The sequence below is a fragment of the Pan paniscus genome, chromosome 10 (assembly GCF_029289425.2).
Source record: "Pan paniscus chromosome 10, NHGRI_mPanPan1-v2.0_pri, whole genome shotgun sequence".
Taxonomy (NCBI): Eukaryota; Metazoa; Chordata; class Mammalia; order Primates; family Hominidae; genus Pan; species Pan paniscus.
The window spans coordinates 74,061,605-74,085,496 of NC_073259.2; the positions used below are offsets into that span (position 1 = coordinate 74,061,605).

General features: G+C 37.2%; 1 long non-coding RNA gene across 1 annotated transcript in view; it reads right to left on the minus strand.

Annotated features, from left to right (window-relative positions):
• Positions 1-7,320: 7,320 nt before the first annotated feature.
• The window catches only part of LOC134728443 (uncharacterized), a 49,586-nt gene continuing 33,014 nt past the window's right edge, over positions 7,321-23,892 (minus strand). The window contains exons 2-3 of the long non-coding RNA XR_010108842.1: positions 15,618-15,706; positions 7,321-15,536 (exon numbers count right to left, since the gene is read on the minus strand). This is a non-coding gene — a long non-coding RNA (uncharacterized LOC134728443). The remainder of the gene's footprint in view (positions 15,537-15,617; positions 15,707-23,892) is intronic.

Sequence of the window (23,892 nt, forward strand, 5' to 3'; positions counted from 1 at the left end):
TAATGAATCATTAGATTCAACTAGCTAGTATATTATTTAGGATTTTTACATCTATGTGCATACACTAAATGGGTGTGTGTATATATATACACATACACACATACACATATATATATAAAACTGTGTACGCATATATATACATATACATACACCGTGTATATATATACATATATACACACATATATACACACACACACACACCATATCTATATATGTAGTGAGTGAGAGTACTTCACTATGCAGTTTTGAGATTAAGGTTATTCTAGTTATGTAAAGGAAGCATGGCAGCTCTAAATTGTTTTCTGTTATGGTGCAATAAGAGAGAGATTATCAGATACTTAAAATTTTGATAAAACTTATCTGAAAAATTGTCTGAGCGAGAAGATTTTGAGAGAGAAGATATATGATTTCAATTTCAATTTTCCAGTTATTTACTTTTTCTTGTTATTTCATTTTTGTCATATTTTTTCAGAAAGGTATCTACATTGTCATCAAATTTATCGGCATATACTCATATTTTTTAAATCCCATATCTAGAACAATGTCTTCATTTTTATTTATTTATTTGCACTTTCACTTTAATTTTCTTGATTAGTCTTGCCAAAGACTTATGTATCTTATCAATCTTTTCATAGAAAAACTTTTTGAGTTCTATTACTCTCTATTTATTGTCATCTATTTCATTGATTTCTGTCATTATGCTTTTTATACTCTCTTTTTCCTTTGGGCCTTTTATATTAGTATCTTTTGAACTTCTTGAGCTGAGGGTTTAGCTCAGTGTAAAAACAGTATAAGTACTTTAACTGTTATACGCATTGTATCATGTAATTTTTCACTATTTTCCCATTCTTTTTAAATTTACTTAATATTTTATGTTTACTATAATGGTTTTTATAGCAATACTGGTTTCTAGAATTAAGTAATTAAGTGATTGTTTTTTTTAAAGAGATGGAGTCTCGCTATGTTGTCCAGGCTGGTCTTGAACTCCTGGGCTTAAGCGATCCTCCCATCTCTACCTCCCAAAGTGCTAGGATTACAGGTGTGAGCTACCACACCTGGCCCAGCTTTAGGAGATTTTAAAGTTATCATTTTATTATTGGCTGGTAGACTGAAGATATGGTCAACATGATCTTGATTCTTTAGAATTTATTAGAACTTCCTTTACAAGTCACAGTTTTTGCATATGTTTCTTGCATTCTTTTTAAATGTGTATATTTCCTAAGCCAGGCACAGTGGCTCACACCCGTAATCCCAGCACTTTGGAAGGCTTAGAGGGGTGAATCACCTGAGGTTGGGAGTTCGAGACCAGCCTGGTCAACATGATGAATCCTGGTCTCTAATAAAAATACAAAAATTAGCTGGGTGTGGTGGTGCACACCTGCAATCCCAGATACTCGGGAGACTGAAGCATGAGAATTGGTTGAACTGGAGGTTGAATAACAGCAGATAAAGAATGACTTGCTGCCCCCCAAGCATTTCCTCCTGCTCTTTCCAGCATGAGAATTGGTTGAATTGGAGGGTGCAGTGAGCTGAGAGAGCAGCACTACACTCCAGCCTAGACAACAGTGAGACTCTGTCTCCAAAAAAAAGTGTATATTTCCTGCTATTGAAGAAATCTATGCTGACATATAGATTTACAGTATAAAAATAATATATGACATCTATAAAACTTTATATCCAGTAATACATTTTATGTATAGGTTTAAGCAAATTAATTATACTATTCAAATGTTCTACAAAGTTTTGTTATCTCTTTGATTTATTGTTTTCTAAGAAAAGTGAATTAAAATTCCAATCATGATTAAGCCATTTATCTCACCTCATATATCTGTCATTGCTTTGTATATTTTGAACCTATATTGTTAAATATATGTGTGTGTGTGTTTATTATATCTTTTTATCTGTTTACCTTTTTTGCCATGTATAATGTCTCTCTTCATTCTTTATGACTTTGGCCTTAAATTCTACTTGTCTGATATTAAAATCATTTCTAGTTCATATTTACCTAGCAAATATTTTCATTTCTTTGAAATTTCTGTCTTATGACAATATATTATTGTATTTTAATATATTACAAGATATTCCTGCTATCTCATTTCATATTTTCTATTCACTTATTTATACCTTTTCCCCTGCTTTTCTATCTCCTATTCAGGAAATCAAAATTTCTTCTACTGAAGAAAATTTTAAGAATTTTGTTTGGATTCTCTGGCAGATACCTCTATCTTAGTAAGGCCCATATTCATGTCCATTTGTCCCTATCAATATACTAAATATCTAATACTTCAGAATATTTTCCTGCAAAAGGAAAAAGTATTTTTATCACACTCCCGTCTTAGTCTGTTTGGGCTTTTATAATAAAGTACCACAGACTGGGTGGCTTATAAACAACAGAAGTTTATTTCTTACAGTTCTGGTAGCTGGAAGTCTGAAATCACGGTGCCGGCAGGGTTGGGTTCTGGTGAGGGCCTCTTCCATTTGCAGACTGCCCACTTGCCCTTGTATCTTCACATGGGAGAGTGAGCTAGCTCTCTGGCTTCTTCTTATTTTCTTCTTCTTTCTTCTTTTCTTCTTCTTCTTCTTTTCTTATTCTTCTTCTTCCTCTTCCTCCTCCTCCTCTTTTTTTTTTCTTTTTGAGACAGAGTCTTACTCTGTCACCCAGGCTGGCGTGCAGCAGCGTGATCTTGACTCACTGCAATCTCCACCTCTTGGGTTCAAGCAATTCTCCTGCCTCAGCCTCCCGAGTAACTGGGATTACAAGCGCCCACCACCACGCCCAGCTAATTTTTGTATTTTTAGTAGAGACGGGGTTTCGCCATGTTGGCCAGGCTGGTCTCGAACTCCTGACCTCAGGTGATCCACCCGCCTCGGCCTCCCAAAGTGCTGGGATTACGAGCATGGGCCACCACGCCTGGCCTGGCCTCTTCTTATAAAGGCATTAATCCCATTCTTGAGGGCTCTATCCTTACAAACTAATTATCTCTAAAAAGCCCCTCCTCCAAACACCATCACATTGAGAATTAAGTTTCAACAAACAAGTTTAGGGGGATGGTGAACACGAATATTCAATTCATAATACTCTCCCTGTAGTTGCTGTACCCTACCTCCCATCTGTGGCCATGTTGGTATATACTATAGTTTAGTTCTGAATTATAATAATACACTTCTGCTTCTTTATGAGGAGACCTTTCTTGTTTGGATCATAATAAGCTTTCCTACGTTATTTATAACCTGTACTTCATATATCAATTAAGCATCCTCTTGGATTTATTTCTCTTCTTCCTGGGCACTTCTTCCAAGAAAATTTTCAAATATGGTCTTTATGTGTCAAAACTCTAAGACCATGTCATAACCAAAAATATTTGTATTGGGATTCTCCATTGAAAAGATAGTTTAACCTAATATAAAACTATACTTTAAACAGACTTTGGAATTAGAGATCTGGGTTTTCATCCCCATTCTACCACTGTCGGTATTACACTGAGCAAGTTGCTTAACATCGTGAGCCTCACTTTTCTCATCTGTAATGAAAGAATGCTAATATCTACTCTGCAACATTGCCAGGGCAGTTGGTGATGTGTGCAAAGTAGTTAGAATGTAGCAGGTACTCAATAAATGGTAGCTACTAGAAAACATAAAACATTATAGTTTGAAGTTATTTTCCTTTAACATGTTGGCATTATTACTCCATTGTCTTTTTGCCTCCGGTATTGCTAATGAGAAGTTTAATTTCAATCGGACTTAATTTTGTGAATCAACTCTTTATATCTAGAAGCTTTCAGAATTTTCTCTTTGATGTTCTTAAATTGCCCATCTCTAGGTGTGAGATTTTTCTTATTTTTCCTATTTGGTACCCCATAAACTCTTTAATATAACTATTACTCATTGTTATGGAGTAAATGTGTCCCTCAGATTTCATCTGTTGGAAACTTAATCCCCAATGTGGCAATATTGAAAGATGGGATCTTAAAGAGGTAATTGAATCACAAGAGCTCTGCCTTCATGAATGGATTAATCCACTTGTGGATTAATGGTTTAAGGATTAATGGATTAATAGGTTATCATGGGTGTGAAACTGGTGGCTTTATAAGGAGAGGAAGAGAAACCTGAGCAAGCAAGTACCGTATTCAGCCCCTTTGTCATGTGACACCCTGCACTGCCTCAGGACTCTGTACAGAGTCCCCACAAGGAAGATGACTCTCATCAGACACCAAGCCATGCCCCTGGACTTCCCAGGCTCCAGAACTGTAAGAAATATATTTTCTTTTTATCTTTTTAACTTTTATTTTAGGTTCAGGGGTACATGTGCAGGTTTGTTATGTAGGTAAACTCATGTCACAGTGGGGTTGTTGTACAGATTATTTCATCACCCACGTATTAAGTCGAGTACTCAAGAGTTATTTTTTCTGGTCCTCTCCCTCCTCCCACCCTCCACTCTCAAGTAGACTCCAGTGTCTGTTGTTCCCTTCTTTATGTTCATGAGCTCTCATTATTTAGCTCTTTCTTATAAACAAGAACATGCAGTATTTGGTTTTCTGTTCCTGTGTTAGTTTGCTAAAGATAATAGCCTCCAGCTCCATCCATGTTTCCACAAAAGACATGATCTCATTCTTTTTTGTGGCTGCATAGTATTCCATAGTATATATGTACCAAATTTTTTTTATCCAATCTGTCATTGATGAATATTTAGGTTGATTCCATGTCTTTGCTATTGTGAATAGTGCTGCAATGAACATTCATGTGCATATGTCGTTTCTTTATATATTACCCAGTTTCAGGTGTTCTGTTATAGGCAACAGAAAATAAATTAAGACATTCATCTTTATCTAATTCTGGAAAATCCTTGGTTATTATTGTTTCCTCACCTCTATTATACTTTTTTCTATCTCTTTGAGACCACACCATGGATATACTAGCACTTCTTATTTATCCTTCTTACCATTATTTTTTCTTTTTTTTTTTGTTCATTCTTTGTGTCTTCTGCAAAATATTCTTAGACTTGTTTTACGGTTTACTAGTTTATTCTTTGCCTATAACCTCCATGCTACTTATCCCTCACTGAAATTCTTGATTTTGTTATAATTTTTATACTCATTGTTTCCATTTGGCTTTTCATTATAACTGTTCCCTCATGTTTCATATAACCAAAATTCTCTCATCTCTTTGAGGACATGTATTATATTTATTCTAAACTCTGTATCTGTTTCATTAGTTCTGATCTACCTATTATAGACAGCCTAGTTTGTTGTCTCTCTTTAGGCATGTTGTACTTCTCAGCTATCTGGCTATTGCTGCCAATTGAAGCTTATCTTCCCCCTAAAAGAATGATCAGGCCCGGTGTGGTGGCTCATGCCTGTAATCCCAGCACTTTGGGAGGCCGAAGCGAGCAGATCACCTGAGGTCGGGAGCTCGAGACCAGCCTGATCAACATGGAGAAACCCCGTCTCTACTAAAAATACAAAATTTTTAGTATTTTTTTATTACAGTCATAGTGGTGCATGCCTGTAATCCCAGCTATTCGGGAGGCTGAGGCAGGAGAATCGCTTGAACCTGGGAGGCAAAGGTTGGGGTGAGCCGAGATCACGCCACTGCACTCCAGCCTGGGCAACAAGGGCAAAACTCTATCTCCAAAAAGAGCTGAGATCGTGCCATTGCACTCCAGCGTAGACAACAAGAGTGAAACACCATCTCCAAAAAAAAAAAAGAATTATCAGTCTTAGCTGAAATATGCAAAGCTCACACACAGCTTCTGCTCTCTTCATAGGTTTATGAGGTGTAATCAACTCTAGGCCTGGGAGCCCAGGGTCTTCCCCAGTCCTTTTTATTGCCCTCTTTCCTGCTGACCCTGTTCCTTGGGGGATATTCTTATTCCTCTAACTTTGACACTGCTCTCTTCAGAGGACATTTCTTCCTCGACATACTGGCATAACTTGGGGCATGAAGGGGGAAATGCTTGGGGGGCAGCAAGTCATTCTTTATCTGCTGTTATTTGCTCCTCACTCAGGCCAGTCTCTGGAATTGCCCTTCTGTTGCCACAAAAGCCCTCAAGGCACTAGGCTGGCTCTACCATTTTCTCTCTTCCACAGTTACATGTGAGCAAACGTTAATCCATCCAGGGCAATATATCCAGAAGGAAAAGTATACAACTCAGAAGTTCTCTCCCAACTCATTTCCCAGTTCAGTTCAGACACACACACACACACACACACACACCTTCCCTCTCTTTTTTTTTTTTTTTTTTTGGGACGGAGTCTCGCTGTCGCCAGGCTGGAGTGCAGTGGCACAATCTCGGCTCACTACAACCTCTCCACCTCCCAGGTTCAAGCGATTCTCCTGCCTCAGCCTCCTGAGTAGCTGGGACTACAGGCGCCCGCCACCACGCCCGGCTAATTTTTTGTATTTTTAGTCGAGACGGGGTTTCACCATGTTAAGTGTTTATTTTTTTTGTTTGTTTGCTTTTTGAGACAGAGTCTCACTATGTCACCCAGGCTGGAGGTCCGCTGTCGCCATCTCAGTGCACTGCAACCTCCGCCTCCTGGGTTCAAGCGATTCTCCTGCCTCAGTCTCTTGAGTAGCTGGGACTGGGCTAATTTTTGTATTTTTAGTAAAGACAGGGTTTCACCATCTTGGCCAGGTTGGTCTCAAACTCCTGACCTCAAGTGATCCACCCGCCTTGGCCTCCCTTAACGCTAGGATTAGACACAAGACACCACGCTGGGCCTCTTCTTGAATGTTTCTTATAGTCATTACTTTATGTATCTGACCACTGTTTCTTCCTTATGTGGCTCTCTAGGTTTAAACTCTGGGGGGAGAGAGCAAGACATGTTGGTTCACTATCTTGTCAGAAATTTATCTTTATTTTTCCACCACATTAAAGATGTTTCCCAGTCTAAAAAATAAATGAAAAATCTGAATCTAAGTTTATAATTTGCCCAAAAATGTATTTCTACAAGTGTCAACATATCACACATAATAAATGGATACATGTCCCAGCCTATTAGCCATGGGAGATGGGGAGAGAGAAGCTATCCAAACAAATATAGGGCTCAACCCTCAGACAAGGGAATCAAACGCAGCTTTGGTGTTTAGGTTTTATGTTCCATGACATAGAAGATAATCACCATAGAGGGTTTTCTCAATATCGTGTTCAACCTCTCAGCCTATATATTCTCTAGATGTAGACTCAGAAGTCCATCTTAGACGTGTTTTGAGCAATGTCCAGTGAGCAAGTGGTAACCAAGAGGAAGCCATACTCAAGATCACCTAAGAACCAAACAGTAGTTTGGAACCACACAAAATATAAGCCTCCTTATCTCTAGCGTGTGAGAAAATCGGTTTAAGAGTTGAGAAAAAAATTTACTTTTCCACCTTCCAAAAGAGAGGACAATTTTTATGAGGGCTTATATTAAATATTAATTGCTATGCAACAAATTACTCCAAAACTTAGCAGCTTAGAAAACAAAAATCTATTATTTCATACTTTCTATGGTTCAGGAATTCAGTAGCAGCTTAGCTGAGTGGTATGGTAAAGTCTTTGGTGAAAATTCAAGAAAATATGTCAGTAGGAACTGTAATTATCTGAAAGCTTGACTGGAGCTGGAGTATCTCCTTCTAAGATGACTGACTTATATGGCTGTGGGCTAGAAGCCTCAGTTCCTTACTAGCTGTTGGCAAGAGGCTTCCATTTCTCACTGTTTAGGCTGCTTGAGTGTCCTCACAACATGGTTTCTGACTTCTCTCAGAACAAGTGATTTAAGATAGAGTAAGGAGGAAGCTAAATGTCTTCTATGATCTCACCTTATTTGCTCTATACCATTACTTCCACCATATTCAATTTGTTATAAGCAAGTTGCTATGTCCAGCCCACCCACAAGAGGAGAAGAATTTACCTTCATTTCTTGGAGTGAAAGAAGTGTCAAAGAATTTGGGAACATTTCCAAAAATCACCAATGAAATTTTGAATAGTACAAATAAATAATGGGTCTCCCTTAACCGACATAAGCCTCAACCAAATTAAGCCTTATCCAATTCTGGGACTTTCTTTGTAAATTAATTTAACAAAGGATTTCAAAGATGTAAAAACATTTCATGATGTAGCAAATGAATGTTATTTAAACATTTCTCTAATAAGCCTTTGTAAGACTGAGAAACACTGGCTAATGTTATTAGGACTCAAAGAAGTTAGAACTGTTTGAAAAAATTATCCAAAACTTGGAAATAAGGCAAAATATGCCAGAATTACTTTTCAATGTTATACTGGAGCATTATCTAACACTGAGGTCCCACACCCCCAGGCCACAGACCAGTACCTGTCCATGGCCTGTTAGGAACCAAGACACATAGCAGGAGGTGAGTGGCAGGTAAGCACGAAGCTTCGTCTGTGTTTATAGCTGCTCCCCATCACTCCCATTAGTGCCTGAGCTCTGCCTCCTGTCAGATCAGTGGCAGCATTAAACTCTCATAGGACTGCGAAACCTGTCATAAACTGTGCATGCAAGGGATCTAGGTTGCACGCTCAAATTTTTCCACGGATGTTGGGGGACGACCACGAAAAAATTGTCAGTGGAAAAATTGTTTTCCACAAAATCAATTCTTGGTGCTGGAAAGGTTGGGGACCACTGGTCTAATAGGTCTTCCCAAGGTTTGTTTAATTTTCTAGGGAAATATATCTTTGTTTGACCGATTATTTAGTGTTCATTACAGCCCCAAGGCTCTATGAAGATAAATGTTTATTTGCAGATTTTTGTCTTAAGTGATGATTTCTCTCCAATAGAAAAAATGATCCTAACTCTTATAATTTTATAGCTGCATAAGCCATAACTTTCTCAATTTAATAAGTTTATTTCATCACGCTATTCATGGGTGACTATATAAATCTTTGTCCCTCAAATTATTCTTTAGACCAGCTTTACCTTCCAGCTACATACCTCATTCATGAGGTAAATGAATCTTTGACATCTTACTTTATATTTGTATGAGAATAATGCCATGTTTATAATTTTTTGAAAAGTATACTTTAATAATTTCATTTTATTTTTATTTTTTGAAACAGGGTCTTGCTGTATCATGCAGGCTGCACTGCAGTGGCACAAACACAACTCATTGCAGCCTTGACTTTCCAGGCTCCAGCAATCCTCCCACCTCAGCCTCCAGAGTAGCTGGGACCACAGGCATATGCCACCACACTCAGCTAATTTGTGTATTTTTGGTAGAGACGAGGTTTCTCCGTGTTGCCCAGGCTATTCTTGAACTCTTGACCTTAATCAATCTACCCACCTCAGCCTCCCAAAGTGCTGGGATTACAGGCATGAACCCCTGGGCCCAGCTTTGTGGGGGTTTTCCCACTAAGATAGACTTGTCTGCTACAGTCTATTCTAATGTATTGTCCAAGAAGTATACATTATAAGCTGTTTCCTCCTGAGAACATCTTTATGGAGATCTTGGAGTGAATCTTAAGGACAATATAACTTTTCCTTCATTGAATCTCTGTTTTTTATTCTTCTGATTTTATGTTTTTATTTTTGTTTTTTGTTCTTGGCCAATTCTGGTTGCTGTTGTCGTCTGTATTTCATCTAATTTATGGTTTTAGCCATGACTTTTTCTGCCATCAAGGCCAGGGATTATTAGTAAATAATGAATCCTTAGGTAGTATATAGAACACCTTGTGTACACACGAGTCCAGTCTATACATGGCTGATAAGTTATTACCCATTGGAACAAACGACCACTGGAAATCTGATTTTATGGTAGGACTATTTGACAACCTTTTTCAATATAATGAGAACTCATTCTTGGCCAGGTAAGAGATGAAAGATCATCTACATTGTTCCACTTTTAGGTTTGTTGCTTTGGCTTTTTGTGAGCTTAACCTAGTTAGGAAAAACTTTATGCCCACTGGAAAAGAGAAAATTTGTTTGAGGTTACCAGTAAATTTTATTTTTCTGTTTACTTTAGACCTTTGTCTGTAGTTGTAGAATTGAAGCGGCAAGCTCTCCGTGTGTCTCTGTGTCAATAATTGAGAAAGGCATTTCCTTTTTATTGTGTGTGCATGAAATATTTCCTACCTCTGGAGAGTATTAATACATTAAGCTATAAAACCTCTTAAATTAAAGAAGCTCTGTTCTGCTTGGTTCGTAGAGAACAATAAGAACCGCATACATTTAATGTTTCCAGAATTCTTGTAAAATAAAGAAACTGAACTTCTAGTCCTGAGTGTGTTAGCCTTTAAAAAACAAAAACAAAACCTTTTACAGAAACTGCCAACTCAGAAGCATTTTTATATAAGTATCCAAGTTCATGTAATAAATGTGAATATCATTGGACAAATCAAAATGAATTTTCATGATTTTGCTTAAAAAGAGCTTTGCATCTTTTTCCTAATTTTATCTATGTGGAGTATAATAAAAAAATACTTTTTTAACTGTATTTGCTGCTCACTAAGAAACTAGGAATCTGAAGTTCCTAGACTTTTTAACTGCTTTATAAGTTCAGATAAGCCACTATTCCTCTCATACATTTTTTAATTGAGGAAAATATAAAATTATATGTTCAGTGAAATAGAATTATAATTCTGATAAGCATTTTATATCAAGAGTTATTATGTCCTGTACTGTGTCAGTTAAAACTGATTTTCCAAGATCATTTTTTAAGTTTTAGACAAAAATACTAATAATAAATTGAGGTAATTGATGGAAAATTCTTGTATATCTTCAGTTTCTAAGTAAGCATAGTTTTAATACACAGTATGTACTTTTGTTTCTTATTTTTACACATTTTAGGGAATCTATGCCTCTGAGCTCCGTCAACAAATGTATTCATTTGCGCTACTTTAAGAAGGTATAAAAGGGAGTGTGTAGCTGTAGAGGTTGCATGTACTCACGTATTTTGTAGTTTGCCATAGTGCTTGTATATAACAGACAGTTGACATTTACCTACCTTCAATGTTGTTCTGATTAATAGGAGTTAGTTGCTTTGTTAATGCTGAGTTGTTGATGCTATACTAGAATAATATGCATAAGAAATGCATAAGAAACGCATAAGAAAATGAGATGTGTGTGTGAGAGAGAGATTTTTTTTTCAAAAGAAAAGGAAAATGGTTTTGTTTTGAAGTAAAGTGTCTTGTTTGAGAATTTGGAAGAAATTAATGAAAGACAAAACTTAAATGGATATAGAAAGTTGTAGAAGGCTATGGAAAGTGAATGTTATTTGCTTTGGTTTTGAATACCTGCAAAAAATGTCTAAAAAGAAATGCAAAAACAGCATTGCACCAGTACAAAAATAAACACACAGATCAATGGAACAGGCCAGAGAACTCAGAAGTAAAGCCACACACCTACAACCAACTGATCTTCAACAAAGTCGACAAAAATAAACAATGAGGAAAAGACGCCCTAGTCAATAAATGGTATTGGAAAAACTAGCTAGCCATATCCAGAAGAATGAAACTGGACTCCTACCTGTCACTGAACACAAAAATTAACTCGAGATAGGTTAAAGACTTAAGTTTAAGACCTGAAATTATAAAAAAAATCCTAGAACAAACCCTAGGAAAAACTATTCTGGACACTGGCCTAGGCAAAGAATTTATGACTAAGACAGCCAATGCAAATGCAACAAAATTAAAAATAGGCAAATAGGGCTTAATTAAATTAAAGAGCTTCTGCCAGCAAAATAAACAATCAATAGAGTAAACAGACAACCTACAGAATGGGAGAAAATATTTGCAAGCTATGCCTCTGATAAAGAACTAATATTCAGAATCTATTAAAAAAACAATAAAAAACAACCCCATTAAAAAGTAGACAAACGAAATTAAGACACTTCTCAACAGACATACACAAGGCCAACAAACATGAAAAAATGCTCAACATCAGTAATCATCAGAAAAACGCAAATTAGAACCACAATGAGATACCATCTCACCAGTCAGAATGGCTATCACTAAGAAGTCAAAAAATAACAGATGTTGGCAAGGATGAAGAGAAAAGGAAACACACTTATACACTGTTGGTGGGAATATAAATTAGTTCAACCACTGTGGAAAGCAGTATGGAGATTTCTCAAAGAACTAAAATTAGAACCACCACTGACCCCAGCAATCCCACTACTGGGTATCTACCCAAAGGAAAAGAAATCATTTTATGAAAAAGACATCTGCACTCATATGCTTATCACAGCCCTATTCACAATATCAAAATCATGTCCATCAACAGTGGATTGGATAAATAAAATGTGGTATATATGCACCATACATATGTATACGTATACACAGCCATTAAAAAAAGAATGAAATCATGTCCTTTTCAACAACATGAATGAAGCTGAAGGTCATTATCCTAAGTGAAATAACGCAGAAACAGAAAACCAAATACCAAATGTTTTTGCTTATAAGTGAGAGCTCAACATTGGGTACACATGGACATAATGATGGAAATAATAGACACAGGGGAATCCAAAATGGGGAGAAGAAGGAGAGAGGTTAGGGTTGAAAAACTACCTATTGGGTACCATGTTCACTATTTTGGCAATGGGTTCACTAGAGGACCAAATCCCACCATTACACAATATACCCATGCAACAAATCTGTACATGTACACCCCGAATCTATAGTTTTAAAAAATTAAATTAAAAAGAAGAAATGCAATATGTAAAAAGAAAATCAGCAAAGTTTGCTTAGTTTGATATACTAACTCCAAATATAATGCTTTAATGAAAGGCTAAGAATTAGGTTTCTCACTTTGAAAATGAAAAATTATTCTTAGAGTAATTGGTCTGCTCTTAATAAGAGATAGTAAAAAAAGTATTCTTCATGTTTTCTGTTATCTGCCCAGGTAACAGGATTCTGTATCTCACCAAAATAACTTTATCTACTTTGTGCTGAATTTTTATGCCCTTAACTATTTTTTACAAACAGAATCAGCAAACTTAGAAGACAAACAGAAATTAGTCAATGTGAAGCAGTAAGAGAATAAAAGATTGGGAAAAAAAGTAAACAAAGCCTCAAGAACTTGTAGAACAATATCGAATTGTATAAATATGTGTAACTGGAGACCCAGAGGTGACCAGATAGAAGTTAATTCTCTCAATACCACATGGCTCTAGATTTGTTGACTATACTCCGAAGAGGCCTATATATGAAAATTCTCATATCTTGCTGCATCAATATAAATGAACAGGGACAAAACACAATGTAACTAACCTTTCATGTGATCAAGAATAATCTTCAGGTATTACTTATTATTGGGAGAAAGGAGGATTGTTAAGAAAAATTATCCAAAACTTGAAAATAAAGCAAAATAATGACAGCTAATCTTTTTACTGTCACAACATAGCATTCTCTAATAGGCCCACCCAAAGCCTATTTATTCTCTGCAAGAATGTATTTGTGCTTGACTTACTATTTACCATTGATTATAATCCATGTGTAGTTACATGCTAACTTACAGATTTATATTCAACAGAAACACAAATGATTTGTTTGATGCATGTTCATTTTGTACTTATATAAGTTATATTTTTCATCTTTTGAAATATATTATTTTTAAAAGATGAAATGCCTGAAATTCAATTTTTGAAAAGTCAAATGACCACATATGAAGCTTTGATTATAAGCAGAAATTGACACCAACTCTTCTCCAAGGAGTAATTTGTGTGTTTGTTTTTAGGGGATGAACTATATAACCTTAGACAATTTCATGTAGTAGCTGATTTCATGAGGCAAACAAAGCCTAGATGTATAGGATTAAATGCTCCTTTATAAATCATTAAAACCATCCTAAAATCAATTCAAAAATTGACCAGAAGCCATTGCACTTTGCTCCAAAGAGAAATAACATGCTGAGTAAGCAACACAAATGCTACTCACTCTTTTCCAAACTGAAGTGACCTGCTGGATCAGCACGGTACCAGCTAAAACTCTAGCCAACAAAGGCAGTAAAAGTCAAAGGAGGCAAAAACTACTGAAGAGAAGCCAAAATATTGGAAATTTCATTGAGTGCTGTGTTAGTAACTATATCAGTATTCAGTTCCGGGAAAAGCAAAATGGTGGAATAAGATCATATACAAAATGGTATAAGATCATATACAAAAAACTATCTTGAAATACATGCTAGGAAGTGATCTCAAGACTAGGGGAGATGCCATAAATTCCCGTAAGATAAGAAAATCAGGTTTTTTGTATTCTGATATTGATCAAGAGACCTAAACTCAAATCAGTTACAGATTTTTACTTCAAAGAACTGCAGCAGCCCTGGCAACAGAAGCAGCAGCGTCTTCCCATGGAAGATTTAGCCTCTTTGCACTACTCTTTCCAAATCATTTCCTGATTCACCAGAACCAGCTCTTTTATGCTCATGTAAACACACTAAGGTCCTGATGTAATGTTATCCTTGGAGCCCATGCCCTGTGATGCTAGTGTCAATTATATTTTACAAAACATAACCTTCTGGTATCTCCAAAACCTAAACAGGCTTGGCTGCATTTAATAAACATGTTCAATCATTCCTTTTCTCCCTACCCCACAACAGAAACAAAACCAAAACAAGAAAAATTCCAGAATATGCCCTGTAATAATGGCAGAAGCATTGCTAATTGAAGATGAGACACATACATAGAAAGTCATCTGAGAAAATGGAACACAAATGCTCTCTTAAAATCCAATTTTTAAAAAATTGTTTATTTGCCTTTCCAATTGGGCCTGAGAATACTACTTCTAGAGGCTTGTGCCAGCAATGCAACAACAGCATTGAAATGGAAAAGAAGTGGAAACAGGGTAACATTTCAAGTCAGATTTTTTTCTCACAGAATACATGGATTCTGGGAGAAAAGTGAAAGATGTGAAGAGAGAAATATAGCATTAATTAGAGGGCATAGCTTTGTACAGCTTGAAATACAATTTTGTGATTTTTTTTTGAGTGTTTTGTTTTGTTTTGTTTTCATAAGCCTGCTACACCGTGAGCTCTGTGGGGATACTATTCTTATATCCCTAACTTGCAGCACTTGTAGTACCTGGAATACAGTAGGCACTTGCTGAAAACATGATAAAATTAACTAACACATGTACTATTTAAAAGTATAGTGATAATTACCCCCACTATAAATCATGGTGTCATTATAAATCATGATTACCATTATAAATCAGATTTCAGTTAAGGCTGGATATGAAGAAGTGTTTCAGGCCAGACCTTCTCAAACTTTAACGTTCTAATGTTCATACAAATCATCTACATATCATGTTACAATGAAGATTCTGACTCAGTAGTCTTAAGTTGGACACAAATTCATAGGTGATGCTAATACTGCTGGTTCATGGACCATGTTTTGAGAACCAAGATTCTGGACAACCCAATGGTTTATAACAACAGAGGAGACACCAGAGTGGGGAGTTGATGTGTAGAAGTCTTGGGGCAAGTGACTAGCAAGGAAGGAGGAAAGCTTGGGTCACACAGGCATCAGTGGGGGGCAGGGTGATTAACCATTCAAGGAGCATGTCCATGGTCCCTTTCTCTTTTCACTCTAGAAAGTGAAAGCCTTTGCTTCTGTTAAAAAAAAAAAAAAAAGTTTCAATAATCAGTGAGCAAAGCAGGAGAAATATGTAGGGAACAGGGCTGTCTTCTTACCCATGATGTCATGTTATAGCCATCCTCATAGCTTTATGAGGCTGGATGAGATGCCTCCCTTCTGGCACCTTCTTGAGGATCCTCATGTCCTAGAGGAGACAGACCTTGGCTACAACCACAGGAGACCAACTCCCCAAGAACTCAGGAGTTTGAAAGAGACTGTTCAAGCATCACAGATTGAGGCATCACAGATCGCACCAACTGGCTGCCCCTTTCCCTCTCCCTCACTCTACCCACTCCTTAAGGCTAATCCCTCCCCCTCTGCTCCAAGACTTGCAAACACTGCAGACACAAAGATGGTTCCTACTTCGCCTGGCCCCTCCCCTGTGCCTGGGTTCATCATTCTTCACCATGGCCGTCATACCAATGAAGCTCAAGATGCTGTCAAATAGATTGCCCCTTTTTGAAAATATTGATTGTTTCAGGGTCAGAGTGACTGAATCTATTCAAGTAGGCTACTGGCCCAGAGGTTAGGTAAATCTCTCATTTTAGCCCCTAAAATTATCTTTTGAGCTCAAATTTACACAAACACAAAAAACGTAAAGACCGGAGTTCAAGGTATGGGCCGGGGACGGGGAGGGTCGGGTGAAGCACGCAGAAACTGTGGCTATGTCCAGTTTCTCACTCTTCACCAGAGATGTGACGTTTAATTGCTTCATGTCTCCCCTTTTCCTACAGTAGCTCAGATTGTCAGCGACAGCTCCAGGGCTTGGGCCACAAGCCTCAGGTGCCAATCAAGAGGTAGGTAGAAAGATGGGAAGCGGAAAGCAGGATGCACTTGCCACTGAGCTGCCACCCTCAGGGCAACCCTGAGGCACAGCAGCTCCAGGGAGCATTATAAACATAGAATGCAATGTGAAAGGTGTCCCTGGAGCTGTGCGACTCTACAGTCTGGGAAGGGACCTTTGAGAGAAGAGGACCCACAGGAGAGGACTGCAGGAGGCAGAAGGCCAAAAAGGGCAAGTGGATTCCAGCTCATTTTGATCTAGAATGTTTATCTTTAAGGACGGGCATGGTTGCTCAGGCCTGTAATCCCAGCACTTTGGGAGGCCGAGGCAGGCGGATCACTGGAGGCCCAGAGTTCAAGACGAGCCTGGCCAACATGATGAAACCTCGTCTCTACTAAAAATACAAAAATTAGCCAGCTGCAGCGGCGCATGCCTGTAATCCCAGCTACTCAGGAGGCTGAGGCAGGAGAATCGCTTCAGCCCGAGAGGCAGAGGTTGCCAGGAGCTGAGATCACACCACTGCTCTCCAGCCTGGGCGACAGGGTGAGACTCCATCTCAAAAAAAGAAAAAAAGAAAAGAAAAGGAAAAGAAAAGAATGTTTATCTTTAAATCTATATGGGTATACATACAATAACAATGAAGATGAAAACATATTGCCTCAGGAAAATATCGATGCTATTCATTAACTGCTAGAGAACGAATGAGGTTATCCATCTGGCTCTGTAAAAACCACTTAAATGATTGTCTCATATTGTAAGCTTCTAAGCATTTCCCCAATTATCCTGCTTTATAATAAGGAGTATTCATAACATTAAATGAGTCAAGTTACCTTGCTGGGAGTCTTATTTTATTACAACAATAACCTATAGAATATGTAGTTGGTATGTTGCTGTTAGAAAAAAAAATTAATTGGGAGGCCATTAGGCTGAGACAGCTCCAATGCCTTGGGTTCTTATAAGAGCAAACCAAATCAAACCCCAATGTAAATAGTAAAACAATACTTAAGCTGAACTAACCAGAAACTGCCAACTAACCTCCAACTAGGGACTTTCCACTTTCACCAATAAATGTATTTTCTTTGTCTTGGTTTGGCAAACACCTTGTAAAAGTTTTCTCTCTTGCCCACCTCCACCACCCCAGTGGAACACTGAACTGTTCGCGGTCTGGCACTGCTCAGTTCCTAGGTCACTGAATGCTCAAATAAACCTGTTAAAATTTTAATGTGCCTACATTTATTTTTTAACATCTCCATACCGGAACTTAGCAAATCCAGAGGAAAAAATATTTTCAGCATCAACAAGAAATGCATGACAAGATGGATGCATAATTACCAAAGAGAAAAACTATGAGTGATAGATGAGTTTTAAAAGGAACAAAAGACCAATGATGACTGATTAGTGTAATCTCAACGAAAATTAGCAATATTAAATGCACACTCAGTGCCATTGTGCGTCGTCTCTTTTAATCTTCAACAATCCTATAAGATTGGTCCAATTATTTTCCCCATTTTATCCCTAAGTAAAGCATAAACAGGATAAGTAACTTGTTCGAGGCCATACAACTTGAAGGGGAAGAACTGGAATTCAAATCTGAGCTTTGTCTGCAGAGCCCAAGCTTTTGCCACTAAAATGTAGACTCCTTAGCACCAGCAAGCAACATTTATTCCTCGATACTTGATGCTGAGTGTTTCATATCCATCATCCAAACTATTAACATAAATAAATGGTCATGCTCAGTTCTATTTCAGCCAGTCTGAAAAAACAACATCAAGAAGCCTAGATGGGAGGCCGAAGCGGGCAGATCACAAGGTTAGGAGATTGAGACCATCCTGGCTAACACGGTGAAACCCCGTCTCTGCTAAAAATACAAAAAATTAGCCGGGCGTGGTGGCGGGCGCCTGTAGTCCCAGCTACTGGGGAGGCTGAGGCAGGAGAATGGTGTGAACCCAGGAGGCGGAGCTTGCAGTGAGACGAGATCGCGCCACTGCGCCACTGCACTCCAGCCTGGGCGACAGAGCGAGACTCCGTTTAAAAAAAAAAAAAGCCTAGAAACAGGAAGGATTTCTTAAGGTTTACTCAGGATAGTCCAGGGCAGACAGCACTCTGGCCAAATGGTGTGAGCCGTCCAAACCACTTGGTCTCAGGGAGGGATGTTTCAGATCAAGGCCATTCAACCAACCCCTCTTGCTCTAATACCATAATTACCAAGTTTCCTGGTCATGGTCTTATTTCTTTTTGTGTTTATTTGTTTTTGTTTGTTTTCAGATGGAGTTTCGCTCTTGTTGCCCAGGCTGGAGTGCAAACTGCAACCTCCGCCTCCCGGGTTCAAGCAATTCTCCTGCCTTAGCCTCCCGAGTAGCTGGAATTAAGGCACTCACCACCATGCCCGGCTAATGTTTCGTATTTTCAGTAGAGACAGGGTTTTACCACATTGGTCAAGCTGGTCTTGAACTCCTGACCTAGGTGATCCACCTTCCTCTGCCTCCCAAAATCCTGGGATTACAGTAGTAAGCCACCGCGCCTGGCCCATGGCCTTATTTTTTATGTTTTCTTTTTTTCCCTACAAGAAAGGAATGAAGGAACCATTGGCATCACTTCATAGCTTTCTCAGAATAAATTAATAAACTGGCAACTGGCTTATACATCAGTGTTTTGTGAGTTGGAATAAATCAAGTCTGTTCATATGACTAAGCTGTCAAAGTTGAGTTATTCGACCTAAAACGTGGTAACCACACCAAAGTATTGCCATCCTGAGACTGTTGGGAAGGTGGCTGACCTCCCCACCTCTCTAGATGACATAGCTATTATGTGTCTAACTAAATATATGTGTGTTCATTTTTTTTCATGCATTGTTTTTCCAAGCCAACACAATTTTTAAAACTCAGGAAGCACATCTTTTGACTATGGGCTAGATGCCATTAATGCTAAAGTACACAATTCAACAAAAAGATAAAGAAAAAGGTAGAAAAGGAGGAGAAATAACCACTGATTAATTACCAATGGGAGTGCTATTTGGGAAAAAGGACCCTGAACAAAAATTATTTGTTTTCAACTGAAGATGTTGAATAGAAATACAAACCAAAGTGATGGAAAATCAACTAAATAAAGGCCTTAGAGAAAGTCAGAAGTTCTTTGGTCTATTCCTAATTTCTAGAAAATGCTTTTACAAATGGTCAGGCAACTGAGCATCTGAGATCTAATTGTGTCACGTCAAACAAACTAGTTTGATGTTCTCCTTTTAGAAGAGCAGATGGAGTAGTCAAAAGACTATGAGAAACCCCCTAAGAAAGATGTGACAGTCTGAGGGACAGACTTAAATTAATGTTTAAAAAAATATAAATGCTTTGATGAATTAGAAAGGATTTTTCAACCCAGATCTAAATGAGATTTTCATCATCTTTAAACAATGCCAAAGTAACTTTCTGATTTTAAAGAAGAAAAAAGTACAAAAATTTAAGAATTTAAACGAAAATTAATTCCAAGAAAGAGTTCATTAAGAATGTATCATGAAGGAAAACATTCTAAATCATTTTCTTCTACTGAAAATTTCTTAAGAATATAGAGAAGTGCAAAGAATGATATTATAAACACCTATATATCTACTATACAGTTTTAATAAATGCTAACATTTTGTGATACTTTTTTGAGAGAAATAAAGCCTTCCATATATACTTAAAGTTCCTTCTATTTCCTATACTAGTCCAATTCCCCTGCTTTCTCCCCAGAAAAAAAAAAAAACGTTACTATGTGTTTTGATGTACACTGCATCTACTATATATGTAGTATAAAAATATGTAGTATTATATACACATAGTATATATATGAAGTATATGTGGTATTAAAATACAGATTGGGAATACACAAAACTTGTATATCTCATGCAACTCATGTATCTCATATATGTTTTAAAATATATTCTTAAAATTGCTTCTAACAATGAGATATTTCAAAGGAAACTTTTCAGAGACAGTTGATATGACTAAAAACCAGTGACCATTTCTACTTGGAAAATAATTAGAATCCAAACGAAATTTAGAGCAAGGAATTTATTATAGTGAATTCTGAAATCTATTTTATAAATTCTGAGAAGATAGTATGAATGGGAAAGAATTTCTAAGGTGGTGAGGTGATTAAAAATGCTACCAAGAAGCCCACATTTCATAAACTTAAAATTAGAGATGAAGCAAGTCCAAAATAGATGTCAAAGGTAAACCCAGATACTGTAAAAGATTATGATGGTACATTGAATTCTCTTCCATCCATGTGAAGCTACTCTCTGGCAACAACTTACACAGGTTCAGAAATTACATTAACTCTTCAAACCTCCAGGGTACTGTTTAGTAAGTTATTATCTGATGTACTAAATTTTCTTAGCTCCTAAATTACTCTCAGAACTTCATTTACTCCCTGGGCTCAGGTTATGGCTTCCAGAAACCATATAGTCTCCTGATCACTCAAGAGTTCCTGTGACTCCCAATAGTGCTAATCAATTTATTGACAAATAATTTAGGCCACTTGGAAAATCCAACTAAACAAGTGAAAGTCATTCTTAGGCCACTGTGTTCACTTGCTTAAAGACAAAAGAGTGGAAAAGGGTCAATCTGAAATATTCAGATTAAAGACAGAACCTATTGACCATGTGGCTAGTCCAAATGGCCATTATGATCAGCAAGCAAAGCCAATTAAATAAAGAATGGTTCACTTATTGGTTTTATGTAGTCAGTTTTAGTAAGTAATAAGTGCTCTATAAGTCTGGCTCTTGGTCAGACTTCAGGGATTATTAACAGTCCCTTGGTAATTTTATTAAAAAGAGAGGTATTGATCCTAGTATTCCAGCCAAATTCTAATTTATGGATTTATAGTCTACCCTTCCCAAATTCCCTCAGATTAAGTGGCCTACTCCCAAAGGACAACCACCCTGAGCTAATATGCTTCTCCCAACCACAAGCTTCCCTTGCGGGAAATCTCCCCAAAATAAACTCTCTCTGGTCTAACTCAACAACACAGAAGTCTTCATGGATTTGAATAAGCCTCTTCAACTATCATACACTCAACAATATAAATCTACATATTTTAAGCCTTTTTAGTAAGAGATGTGTCTTTAGTTAGTCCATTGGCAGGATCAAATGAACAGAACATTGACAGATGTTCATTTACAGCTGTCTAATTTCTCTATAGGCCATTCCAGTTGTGATAGAGAGAAGGGGAAGTATAGGGAGCAAAGCTGTTGAGTTTCGACTCCTTCTGGAAGAAGGGGTAATAAATAATTAGCCTTGCTGTTACTCCCCTTGGAAACAGACATTAGCCTTACTGGTCCAGAAGTGGAGGTTAGAAAACACCAAACAATTTCATTATTTTACCTAACCCAGAAATATGATCTTTACGTTTTTCCTAAGAACATCGTGGGTAGATACTCTTTATGGGGGTGCAGACCAACATGACATCAAGTGGCTGGGCCAGTAAGGTAAATACATGTAGTGGACTACCAGTCTCCATTAAAACTTGGAATGGGAAGCCATGGAGTAGATAATTTTTCAGTCATCCTCAGTCTTACAAGTGTGTAATAGGAAACTAAATAGTTAGATATTTGTTTGATTCCATTTGAAAAATCAGTCGATTCAGTGAGGAAAAATGAGTTGAGGCTATGGGTTGACATCACATAGGCATTAATAGATTGACAGGGTTTTGGTTTTTCATATGCTTGTTTTGGTGTCAACACATAGCTCAAGAGATCTACAAAATCTAGGGGGAGATTTATTTGGTAATAGAGTTAGAGGCATTACTATCATGGAAAACAATAAAAATGACCATAGCTCAGAATGCATTAATGCCGTTTCTACGCATTTAAATTACAGCATATTTGGCTGTGAAAAAATAAATACATCTAGTAAACACATAAGCTTGTATTTAGGGTCTAAATAATAATCTTTTCTAACCAATTCTGACACTCAATAGCACCTTTGAATATAATTTTATGCAATTTAATTTTTTATTTATAAAACTGTTTCCAGGTGTGATTATTATTCATCCATCACAAAATATATTTTTAAAAACAAAAAATGACAGCATTCACTTCAAAATTTATGTATGCTAGTAGAATATTCTAATTATACAACAAAGTAATTTTGTTCATGTAATTTTTTTGATATTAGTTTACACTGCAGATGTTTGCAAAGTTAAAATAAATTAAAACTCCAAAGTTCAGGTATTTTCCATTAGCACTATTCACTATTTTCTTATGGATTATAACTATGTAGCTTAAGGTGATGTTTGTTCATTCTTCAAGTCTTTTTCTTAATCTGCCTAACCAAACGCCCCAAGCACAAGGAGAAACATCATCTTTGCAGGAGTATTGTTACCAGAGCCAACTGTGACAGCAGAGTATGAAAGAGTTATTTCAAAAATAGACTCCTAAAGTTGAGAAACTCATGAAAATTGAAGACAGGCTTCATTTATTTGTGATTCTGGCAACAAAAGTACAACAAATTACCCCCAGTACTAAAGAACTCCAGAAAGGTATTCCACTTTAGGTAGAAATACTATTGCAATCATTCATTCATTCATTGAATTTATTTGTTGAGCACCTAGTAGATGACAGGTACTGCACTATGGTGGTAGGGATCCGAGAATGAACAGGACGGGTCTTTGCTCTTGTCTAGTGGGGTAGACAGATACACAAGAAATTTGCTTGTGGTGATTAAGATTGCATGTTGAAGATGACTTTCTCCTGGGAACGATGGTTATTCAGGAAAAACATTAGTCAGGCCTGCCTCAGAGGAAGATGGTCACGTTTAAGAATGACAAAGAGCAAAAAGTCTAGTTTCAGAGCTCCAGTGCGGCAGCCTGACAGCATTAGAGACTGCCAGCAGAAACTCTGTGGTTTCCAGCTTAAAAGTTACCTCCTACCCCGTGCATTATGAATGCCCAAAGACAATGCCATCTATAGGACACTGCCTGACTATGGAGTATGGTGACATTTTCTGCCGACTGCATTGTTTATTTTCCCTTTCTCATAATTAAACCTTTTTCTAATCCTATAAGGTAATAATATTTGCAAATGGAGAACACCTGGCTATCCAATATGATGAATTTTCCAGGCTTCTGGGGAAAGAGTTGTTCAAACCAAAAGAAATCTCACACACCCCCAGAAGTAACTCGAGCCCTTCATAATATGAATACATGGGTGCAGAGGTTAAATGTATATTTAAAGCAGAGAAACCATATCGCTTCTCTGTATGTATGTGTGTGTGTGTGTGTGTGTGTACGTGTAATCATAGAATTCTAAGCTTGTAGGGTGTGCTTTATATCTATATCATATGTTATCCAGATACCAGTTGTATATTATAAACTGCATATGCAATACCATATGGACACCATAAAATATCACATGTGTTGTCAAGATAATTTTATATTTAGTGCATGATTAAAATGTCCTATATTATATACCTATCTTTTCTGTGTGTACATAGATTTGTCTAACAAATTGCCTTCATTACCAAATTCAGATATAAATCAAAGTTAAAGTCGCTGTACTTAAATTTAATAAA